We start from the raw sequence: 11,915 nt of genomic DNA on the forward strand, positions 1-11,915 counted from the left end.
TTACTGAGACTTACCTTTGTGTTTATATGGCTGCAATCCCAATTCACACTTGGGAAGAAAGTTTCTTGGATTGCAGAAAATTCCATGACAGGTCTATAACTGAGTACAACAATGTATTTATTTTATATATCTCAAAAGTCAAGTCTCAACAAAGAGACATTTTCATTAGAACATACATTCCAGAAAGCCAGACCAATCACTCAATATTTTGTTGAGTAAGTTGATTTATTGATTTGATATACTGTTTTTTGTCCATGAAACACCCAAAAAGGCAGTTATAAGCACAACAGAATAAAAAATCCCAGTGTTTTTTTAAAAAACAACAACAACACACAATTCTGTGTGGAAACTCAACTTTGGCTGCAATTTATATACACTTCCCTAGAATAAGCCCTATTAAATGCAATGGGACTTACTTCTGAGCCGGCATGCATAAGATTGAGTTAGTACAGATAAGAACAGAAGAAGGGGGAAAGAGACCAAAGGCTCATCTAGTCCACCATTTGGTTCTTACACTGGTCTGCTTTAGCCTTCTACCTAACAAGCTAGTTTTCTATGTGCAAGGACAGGGTTGGGGCGTGAACATGTCACCAACATTTTGCAGTCAAGTTGGTTATTGCCTTCTTACTCCCCCCCCTCCAATCCAGTGTGTGTGTGTGTGTGTGTGTGTGTGTGTGTGTGTGTTGCTGGATTGTCTTGCAGATCTTTAGTCCGTAGAATGTTCATTCAGGCTTGGCTACTGTAATTCACCCAACCTGGGACAACTTTTAAAGATAGTTCAGAAACTTCATTTGGTGCAGAATGTGGCTGCTGATGATGGAGGTGAGGTGGGCAGTTTTGTTAATGCCTTTGCTGCACAAGCCACGATGGTTTCCAGCCCAATTTAAAGTGCTGGTTTTAAAAGTAATGGATGGCAAACCTGTGACCTTCCAGATTTTGTTGGACTCCAGTTCCCATCAGTCTCAGTCATTGTCAGGGATGGTGGGAGCTGGAGTCCAACAGCATCTTACAACAACAGGATCCCCATCTCTGATTTAAAGCCTTAAATGGTTTGAGCCAAAGCTACGTGCTGCATCACCTGCATCTGTTTCTCATCCTGCTCACACAGGTCCCAGAGAGGAACCTGGCAGGCTAGAAGAGCTAGGGAACGGGATCCTGTTTCCTCTCCACACCAACCAGCAAAAACTAGTCTTTGAGCCAAACATCGCATTTCAGCAAAGCACATTTTCTCTCTTGAAATAGCTCCTGGCTACCCCCCTCCACGCATTCCAGCCACACCTAGGGGAACAATGCTGAGTTCAGGCAATTTTTTGAAGAAAAAAATTATCTAAGACTTATCACCCTTCCTCTAAATAAATTCCAGTGACCTGGAGAGTGTAGAGATAAACTTTATGGGTGACATGAAGAATGGAAACATTCCTCTTAACAAGCTGGGATGGGCCGCCTGTGATTTATGGATCCCCCCTTCAGTTTTCCACCACCCTTCCAACACTTGGCCTGGTGGCCTAGTTCACCATATGGCCCAGTGCTGTCAATGGACTAAATGTGACACTCTCTGCCATATAGGTCTGGCATCTCCATCATGTCCTTCTGGACAGCATCGGATAACCACAAATGGTTGACTACAACATAGACGGTGACCAGATGGGAAAGAGGCAGTGCTGGGTAGAGCCCGGATTCACTGGCAAGTAGAGTGTTCACTTAATACATTTACGGCACTGTGATACCACTTGGAACACTCATGGCTCCCCCAATAAATTCAAACTACAGCTCCCAGAATTCTTTGGGGGAAGCCGTGAGCCATGACTGTTCAAAGAGGTATCATAGTCCTTTAAATGTATGGTGTGAAATGTGGCCACAGAATGATCGGAGCTTGAGGTAAAGCAACAAATTGTGTCCTCCCCCGGGGGCCAGTCAAATTATTTTGGCACCTTGGACAGAAAATCCAACATGTGCCCCTCTGTAGCAGTAAAAATGCACTAATATGAAACTTCAATAGTAGCCATTTGCTCCCCTTTCAATGAAGCCCAAATCAGGAGATACATTATAGTGGATTGAGAGACTAGAACTGGGACTGCCATTCAATCTTCATTCAGCTGTGAAGCTTCCTGCGTTGACCTTGGGCAAGTCAGCCTAACCTACTTCACAGGGTTGTTGTTGGGATAAAATGGAAGACAGGCAAACTACCTGCTCCTTGGAGGAAACGTGGCAGGGGAAGCAAAGTAACTTGCAAAGAAGAAAAAGAAAAGGAAACTTGCATTTCACTATGAAAGCTTTGGAATAAGGGTGATGCATCTGCTGGCAATGTATTAGCACCATCTGTGGGTACATAAAGACTCTTTGAACTCCTAAAAAAGCCACATTCAAAACCAGAAGCGGAAACATTCAAATCACACACAAAAGAGAAAGGCTAAGGAGCAAAGAGTCTCCCTTCTCCTCTTCAACCAGCAGGGCGTTCTGGATTGATCACATTCAAGTTATTTGGTTTTCTAGTTTGGGAAAGACTTTCTAAATATAATTGTTATTATTGTTTTGTTTTGTTTGGCAGCCTGCTGCAATCTGAGGCAACAAAGAGACAGGAATGTGCAAACAAAGGAGGCAAGATCGGAGAGAGAGATTCTGCCACACCCATCAAAGAAAGTTCAGGTTCTACAATCTCTCTGGCTCTGTACACCAGATGGGAAACTAAAATAATAATAATAATCAGAGACTCTAGACAGGGTGGCCAATCTTTTACCCAGTCTCCTCCTGACATAACAACAACAAATATTTATTACACTCCACCTATCTGCCTAGGTTGCTCCAGCCACTCTGAGTGGCTTCCAGCAAAAATACAGAGAGAAAGAGGGTGGGGGAACATGGACAGCAATCTACTTTGAGTTAAATAGGGCAGTCAAAGCAGAGAACAGTGCAAATTTGCAGAAGTACAATTGCTTCTAAGCAAATGAGCAAATGGCATCAGGAGAGTACTGAAACTGGAAGAGGAGGAGTCCTTTGAAGCACCTCCTACAGCACCAGGACCCATAGAGCCGGAGCCAGGGTCCCGGTGGATGCCTGACCCTGGACCAGAGGAACTGAGTGCCCCCCACAATTACTCCTCAGTCCACCTAGGCAGGGAAGGCACCAGCCAGAAGGCCCTGGAATGCAGGACAAGTGACCTTTCTTGACAAGTGCCCAGAGGGTTGGCTCCCCAGGGCACAGCCTAGGAGAGGTAAATTGAAGGCAGGGACTCAGAAGGGACTGGTTTGCTTCTGACCTTTGGAGCTCTCCGTGGTGCTGCAACCACAAACTCCTTCCTCTGTGCGCTCCTAGGGAACATCAATCAGAAAAGGGCAGCAGCATGTATGAAGTTATGGAAGATATTATTCTTTTATCATTTGTTACCATTATTCTATAATATGGATCTATATTTAACTGATGCTGGAAGCCGCCGTGCAGCAAAGACTGGACAGCTTTAAAATACGATGAGACAGATTCATGGAGGAGAAGGACTGTTGGCTAACAGTGATATCTTCACCACCAGAGGCAGTAGGCCCACATCCACATCCTACATGCAAAGCACGTGGTTCCCCACAAAGAATCATGAGAAATGTAGTTTGTTAAGGGTGCTGGGAATTGAAGCTCTGTGAGGGGTAAACCGCAGTTCCCAGGGTTGTAAGTCATGGGCTTCAAACAGATGGTGTGGGAGTGACCTTGCCAGTTGCTCAGGGAACGTGGAAAGTGCTGTTGCCCTCAGGTGCTGCTGGTGGTCTTCTCAGAGGCATCATGTTTGGTCCCTGTGGGAACAGGATGCTGGACTAGATGGGCCTGTGGTTTGCTCCAGTGGGAGTCGTTCTTGGGTCTTTAAAGCCAGGGTATTAATGTTTGGGACGCGGGTGGCGCTGTGGGTAAAACCTCAGTGCCTAGGGCTTGCCGATCGCATGGTCGGCGGTTCAAATCCCCGTGGCGAGGTGAGCTCCCGTCTCTTGGTCCCAGCTCCTGCCCACCTAGCAGTTCGAAAGCACCCTTAAGTGCAAGTAGATAAATAGGTACCACTTTATAGCGGGAAGGTAAACGGCGTTTCCGTGTGCTGCGCTGGTGCTGGCTCGCCAGATCAGCTTCGTCACGCTAGCCACGTGACCCGGAAGTGTCTCCAGACAGCGCTGGCCCCCGGCCTCTTAAGTGAGATGGGCGCACAACCCTAGAGTCTGACACGACTGGCCCATACTTTACCTTTACCTATTAATGTTTTGAGTAAATTATATAAATAAATAATCTGCTGCTGCCTGTTGGGATGGGAGGGATGGCAGTGAGCCCCAGAGGGAGTGCCAGACTGGCCATGATCCCACTAGCAAAAGCCCAATGGCCCAACCTTGCAACCGCCTCAGCCTCCGCAGCAAAACCACCCACATTGGGAGGGAGGCTTCACCCTGCACCCCCACTGTTATGGCCAGATGCTGCCTCTTGACAGTATTCACTGAGGTGAGATTCTGCCATTCCCATCTAGGGGTTTGTAGAATTTGGGGGCTGGTTGCTGAACTGATAAAGCTTTCTCTCTGGAATGCTTCATGACTTCACCCAGGAATGAGAGTGAGAAGTCCCAGCTTCCACTCAGACCATAAATCAGGGAGAACCACAGTCACTGGTTGTGCAAAGCTACGAGGAAGGAAATGTAGAGAATTAACCCCAGAGGCATCTGCTAGAGATCTTCTCCGGGGAGGGATGTCTCAGTGAAAACTATTTCATGCACACCTGAGGGCTGAAACTGATGCAAGTCTGGAGGTCCGTGATCAGAGCTCCCTTCCTGGCCTCCAGTTAAAGCAGCGTGTGGGTTGCAGGGGCTCAGTATCAGAGCACTGGGGAAGGGAGCATTTCACCCCAGAACTTGATGAAGGGTGGAATAGAAGGGTGGTGTCCACCTAAGTTAAGAGTAGACTCAATGATATCAGTTGACTTGCTTACAAGGCTACCCTAAATCCATGAAATGAAACAAACAAAACAACCCATGCCCTCACCCTGGCTCCCTGATCAAAATTGCCCCTCTGAAGCTGATATTATACGCACAGCAGATTTTAAAAAGTATGGCACCATACAGGTATTTGCCAGGCTAGCAGCAGATTCTGGGAGGGAGGTTTCGATGATCAGGGAAATAATGTGGTTGGTGGGGTTATTTATTTACTCACTTCATTTATATAGCCGCCCCATAATTAAATCACAAGCAAACAGCTCCCTTCCACCAACTGCCTTGACCCAAATAAATGGTGGGGGGGTGTCTGGGGGGAAATTAAGGGAACTGTGCCTTGTTTTTGTCTCTAAGACAAAATGTAAGTGTATTGTAAATGTATTGACCTCAAAATGTAAAGCATAAATGTGATGGACCAATGCTTGAAGAAGTTTGTACCATACAGGTTCACTCATCCAGCACTCAAGACTGGTGGGCTGCCACTGAATGAGAGGGAGAAACTTTGTGATGGCTGATGTGTAATGTAGGAAAGAGTTTAACACCAAGATAGATGTGACGATTAACCAGAAAATGGTGAATAACTGGTCATACCTGCTGAACTCAAATGACAAATTACCAAGTGGTCATGTAGAGAAAATATTTTTGAATCTTGAAGAGGACAGCCCTGCAGTCATGCAGATATATGATATGGAATAGCCTAATGCTTGTTTTGACGTATAAAGTAAGTTCAAGGGCATATACACTTTAGTTCTTTTTGAATTACTGTATCTGATGGTGCTGTGTTCCAGGCTTCTGTGCAAACAAAGAACTAAGAGCAGACTTCAGCACTGTTGTGGAATGTGCATGGTCAGTGATACATTGCCGTGTAAGCAGAGCAATTTCACCATATAAAGACACTCTGGGAGCAACTAGGGCAAACGCTCCTCACCACTTGGGACAACGCTGCCATCTTGCTAAGTGATTTACTGCACAATGCTATGCATGTCTACTCATAAATAAGTCCATTGAGTTCAATGGGATTCACTCCTAGGAAACTGTATATGCTTGCATCCCTAATATACAACATGGTAAGTTGCCATTTGGGGAATGATTATGAGTATCATTTGAAAACAAACATGGTGGGGGAGGGGGTATGCTAGAAGTTTATAAAATTACAGTTGTGCCTCAGAAGTTGAACAGAATCTGTTCCAGAAGTCCGTTTGACTTCCAAAATGTTCGGAAACCAAGGCGTGGCTTCCGATTGGTTGCAGGAAGCTCCTGCAGCCAATTGGAAGCCGCGGAAGCGTTTGGGAGCCAAAACATTCAACTTGCGAAGTGTTCAACTTCCAAGGTATGACTGTACAGTATAGAGAGAAGACCATTTTCTGCTTCTCTCATAATAATATAGCCCAATGAAGATCATAGGCAATAGATTCAGGACAGACCAAAAAAAGCACTTCCTCCTGTATCACATGGTTAATTTGGGGAGCTCATTACTGCAAGATGGATTGGTGGCAGATTTGAGAGAGAGAGAGAGATTTCCTGGAACTGGAATGAGCAATTGGATGATGGACTCAAGGGCATCCTGATCAAATTTGCAGATGACACCAAACTGGGAGGGGTGGCTAACACCCCAGAGGACAGGATCACACTTCAAAACGACCTTGACAGATTAGAGAACTGGGCAAAAACAAACAAGATGAATTTTAACAGGGAGAAATGTAAAGTATTGCACTTGGGCAAAAAAAATGAGAGGCACAAATACAAGATGGGTGACACCTGGCTTGAGAGCAGTACATGTGAAAAGGATCTAGGAGTCTTGGTTGACCACAAACTTGACATGAGCCAACAGTGTGACGCGGCAGCTAAAAAAGCCAATGCAATTCTGGGCTGCATCAATAGGAGTATAGCATCTAGATCAAGGGAAGTAATAGTGCCACTGTATTCTGCTCTGGTCAGACCACACCTGGAGTACTGTGTCCAGTTCTGGGCACCACAATTCAAGAGGGACACTGACAAACTGGAACGTGTCCAGAGGAGGGCAACCAAAATGGTCAAAGGCCTGGAAACGATGCCTTATGAGGAACGGCTAAGGGAGCTGGGCATGTTTAGCCTGCAGAAGAGGAGGTTAAGGGGTGATATGATAGCCATGTTCAAATATATAAAAGGATGTCACATAGAGGAGGGAGAAAGGTTGTTTTCTGCTGCTCCAGAGAAGCGGACACGGAGCAATGGATCCAAACTACAAGAAAGAAGATTCCACCTAAACATTCGGAAGAACTTCCTGACAGTAAGAGCTGTTCGACAGTGGAATTTGCTGCCAAGGAGTGTGGTGGAGTCTCCTCCTTTGGAGGTCTTTAAGCAGAGGCTTGACAACCATATGTCAGGAGTGCTCTGATGGTGTTTCCTGCTTGGCAGGGGGTTGGACTCGATGGCCCTTGTGGTCTCTTCCAACTCTATGATTCTATGATTCTATGAATCTCTTATTTCCGCTTGAGAGCTGCTTTCCCTCATGGCTAACCTGCTAGAGGCCACATGACAATAGAAAGCAGGGCCAAAGCAAAGTGGCCAGCACTCCCACACACAACCACACACAAGCATATAAACATCCATTTATTCACATCCACTCCCATTTATTCATTTCACTCACCATACACACATTTTCAGACTGACTTCCCAGCTGCAATATCCAGGAAGATTCTGCCATCTTCCCATGGAGCAATTAGGCTTGGGGAGACGGAAGCCTATCCCACTGAAAACTACAATGACCCATCATGTACCACACACAGAATGCCTCTAAATGCCGGCTGCTAAATGCCTCTAAATGCCGCCCTGATTGTGAGCTTCCCAAGGGCACCTGGCTGGGCTGTTGTTGGAAAAGAGCTGCTGGATAAACGGCAAGGCAATTCTCGTGGCCTTTTAAGAAGAGAACAAATATAACAAAACAATACAGTTCTGGGCACTTTCCATTATTTGTGCTGTCCAGAAACAAGAGGTCAAGCCTTATTCTTTACATTGCTTGTGGACACACCCCAGAATACTATGCATTATTCTGAGCAACTCTTTGACCTCTCCGAAACCTGTAGGGCTATCCAAAAGAAGAACAGCTTAACATGCATTTTTAAACGCTCAAGGGATGAGAAGATCAAGAAACAAATCTGTCCGGTTGCACAAAGGAGCTGACCAGGGAGAGAGAGATTGCAAATATTTGCAGTATAAACACTCAGAAAGGAGTGGAGCTGGCCGTGATGGGTGTGGTGAGGGAAGTGGTGGAGAAGATCTGTGATGAGACTGCAAAATCCAGCAGGGGAGAGCAAAGTAGACCATCTCACAATAAAGAGAGGAATGCGGCAGCAGGATATTATCCTAGCTGCAGAAGGCAGTGCGGGTTACTACTGAGGGCAAAGAGCCTGATACCAGGCAAGGTTCCCATACAGCTGAAGTGAGGAGCCTGTGGCCCTCTAAATCAGAGTTCCCCATGTTTTGGGACTACAATTCCTTGACCACTGGTCCTGCTAGCTAAGGGTGATGGGAGTTGTAGTCCAAAAACAGCTAGAGACCCAAGGTTGGGAAACCCTGCTCTACATCCTCAAACCATTTCAGGCCCAGAAACCGCCTTTAATCCAAATATGGATTTGGGGACCCATTTCTTTTAAAAATCTGAACAAACACCTATTTTAGGACATGGAGAACTTATGGCCTACCATATGTTGCTGGACTACAATTCTCATCATGTCTTGCCTGCGGCTAAATGGAACTGTCTGCAAGGAAGAGGATAAGTGGACACTATAGGGATCTAAAAATGGTAGCACTCAGAAATTGGGAGTGGGGGAGAGAAGCCAAGGTCTTAACCTTGTCGTACTTTAACCCACACTACACCTCAAAAAAGTGTCACATTGGAACTTGCCAGCAAATCATATATTCTGGTTTTGGGGCTCAACAAATCCTGGGAGTGGCAAGCTCCCAATGGAAAGTAATTGTCCCTCTTTAGGTATGTATTTACAATATTGATCTTGCTTGCCTATTCATCTTCAGAGGCCACTAGCATGGAATGCTCTGCACAGTAGTGTGACACACCTATTGCTATGACTTGTATTGCTCGACCTTTTGGCTTTACTTGGCTTAGAAATGCACACATACATTTTCCACTCCCCTTCTAATCTCTGTACTCAGGAGATATATATGTATATGTACACTCGCCAGGACCTGCATCAACAAGCAGTATTCTCAGGGAGCTGCTGGTGGAAGCCCCAGTGTGCCAGAGGAACCTGCCACTGACATCTGCAGCCCCTGCCATTCAAAGTCCCCACACGCCTTGGAGAGAGGCAACCTCAGATGCATTGTGGGAAATTTAAAATGGCAGGCGGCTTGCAGCAAGCTGGCACAAATCACAGCACTGCCCCTACTGATTCCTCCATCACCACCAGGTAAGGACACCAACATTGGAGAGGGCCAATAATATAAGGGGAACATTGGGGGGGGGGGTTAACTTAGAACCAGCCCTACTGTCCATTAGGACAACCACTTCATGCATCAGGCAAAGAGGAGTCTGGCCCATGGAAGCTGGCCTGGTATGTTAAACTTACAGGAACATAGGAAGCTGGTCCCCCTAGCTCCGTACTGTCTGCAAGGGCTCTCCTAGGTTTCAGGCAGGGGTCACTCTCCCAGCCCAACCCAGCAATTGAACCTGGAACCTTCTACACACAAAGCAGATTCTCTGCTCCTGAGCCCTTCCCAAAGATTTGTGTAATTTAAAATCCCCCTGATTTGTTTCCACTCCCTCCCGTATGAACTTCTGAGATCTTCAGGAGACTTTTCGCACTTGTCGTGTGAAGTTCAGGGCGCAAGGACGTGTGCAGAGGCCTCCTCAGTGATGGGACCCAGATTGCTTTGGCTCTACTTTCCTCCTGTAGCAGAGTTTCCAGGCAGAAGGTAAAGACCACTCCTCTGGACTGTGCTTTTTAGTGGTATTGGGTGCTGCCCTTAAATTTTTCTCATTTTGTTGTTCTCTAGCGCTGGACAATTTTGTATGTTTTGATGCTGTTGTGATTATTATTCTTGCTCTGTTTTCTTGATTGGTTGGGCTTTATTTTTGTACGTTACTAGGGGTTGTTGACCCTGCTTGCTCCATTTGCCAACTCTGACAACCACTCCCCACTCCTCCCCCCCCAGCCACCCACTCCGACTGGAGTGCAAGTCCACACCCAGGCGCACACAAAATTAAGGCCCCATTCACAAACCCTCGTTTCAGCTCTAGTCCCTTTCTATGGGGCACACCCTCAAGGTGAGTTCTCCCATCTAGTTTGTCATAACTGATAAGCTTATCAGCTTCTGCTTCCTGTGTTGGTTCTCATGGTTGAGCACCTTATGCAATATAGAGCCGTGCTGTGCTCAGTCTCTAAAAGGAGAGGCAAAAGGTCTAAAATGTGGAGGCAAGGAAGGGGTAGTTCACTATCGGCCCTCCAGATGATGTTGGACAAAAAATTCCATTGACTCCAGCCAGGGAAGACGGGGGCTGTGCCTCAGCCTAAATTACCTTGCAAGGTTGTTGTGAGGAGATGAGGAGGAGGAGGAGAACCATGTACACGAAGGTTACCAGATTTTTTTCAATGAATCCGGGGACATTTTTCAACTTCAATGGATTTTGTATGGGGACTGGTTTGTAAATCCAGGGACTGTCCCCAGCAAACGGGGACGTCTGGTAACCTTAATGTACACCACCTTGAACTCCTTAGAGGAAAGGTGGGATTCAAATGCAATAATAAATGAAAATAAGTAAATAAATGTATGAAAATGTCTTTGATGACTTGATGGTGAGGGGAAAGCATTCTGCACACACTCAGATGATAACTTTTCTTCCTCATTGCTTCATGTGTCTCAGTTCTTGCATCCCCAAGAAGAAAACCAGTTCTACCCCAGCCAGGTCACCTTGGAGAGGGCTTAGCAAATCTGAGGGGTTTTCGTTTGCTTGCTTGCTTGCTTGCTTATTATCGTTGTCAAGTGAGCTCAGTGCAGATTACAGCAATAAATACTCAAAAAGAATCAGAAAATTGTGAAACCACAATATCGTCAGTCAGTTGCCTATCACAGGGCAATCTCTGAGTGACTTGCAACCCAGTCGAAAAACTTACAAAAAACTTACAACCGATGAAAATGGGAACAATCAAATCTATACATAAAACACCAGCCTCCAAATTATAACAATGGTTTTGCTGCCAATTCCTGTCCTTCTCCTGAGTAGCACATCCTCACCCCAGCCCAAGACATTTTGGCACCCAAACTGAGAAATCTAATGCCTGCCCACTTTGTGTTAAGAAGATGAAGAGAATGATACTGTTACAAGCAAGCTAATATCTAACGGGACCTCAGGAGTTCCAATGCATATCCTGGGTTGGTTCCCTTTGAATGCGATCACTGGTGACTTATGGCATTTGGGTAATATGTTAATTAAATTTATACTCCACCCTTCCTCCCAAAGGAGCCCAGGGTGTTCCCCACCTCTGGTGTATATAAACCTTATATTAGAAGTTTTACATACACCAGGGGTGGGGAACCTGTCACCCTTCAGATGTTGCTGGACTTCATCTCCCATCATCCCTAACCATTGGCCAAGCTGGCCGAGGCTAATGGGAGCTGGAGTCCACCAACACCTGAAGGACCACAGATGCCTCACTCCTGATTTACACATATATACAGGCTGAGCATAAGATGGGGGTCCGCAGTATTCACTCCAAAAGATATTGCTCCCCTGGTTGTCTTCCCTGCTAATCTGACATTCAACTGCCCATGGCTCCTAGAGGGCAATGAGCTAATTTGGTTTCTTTTTCTTTTAATTAAAAGCCCATATTCCACACATACCTTGGGAGTCCCTCGATTATGCAAGAAAAACCCCTACTTTGCCTGGGAGTGGCCCTGTTTGAAGGCTCACCATAGGGCCTCAAGGTTTGCTGTTTGAGGGAGGACATGGTAAATAAATACTGCTGCAAAACCTGGA

The 11,915-nt window shown here is 45.9% G+C and overlaps 1 long non-coding RNA gene across 1 annotated transcript; it reads left to right on the top strand.

Moving 5' to 3' along the window:
* The first annotated feature begins 9,007 nt into the window (after positions 1-9,007).
* On the top strand, positions 9,008-11,915 carry LOC309526311. Its single transcript, XR_014216721.1, has 3 exons — positions 9,008-9,348; positions 9,730-9,853; positions 11,762-11,915. It is a non-coding gene; the product is annotated as an uncharacterized lncRNA (long non-coding RNA).

Source organism: Podarcis vaucheri (assembly GCF_965113315.1).
Source record: "Podarcis vaucheri genome assembly, chromosome: 2".
Classification (NCBI taxonomy): domain Eukaryota; kingdom Metazoa; phylum Chordata; class Lepidosauria; order Squamata; family Lacertidae; genus Podarcis; species Podarcis vaucheri.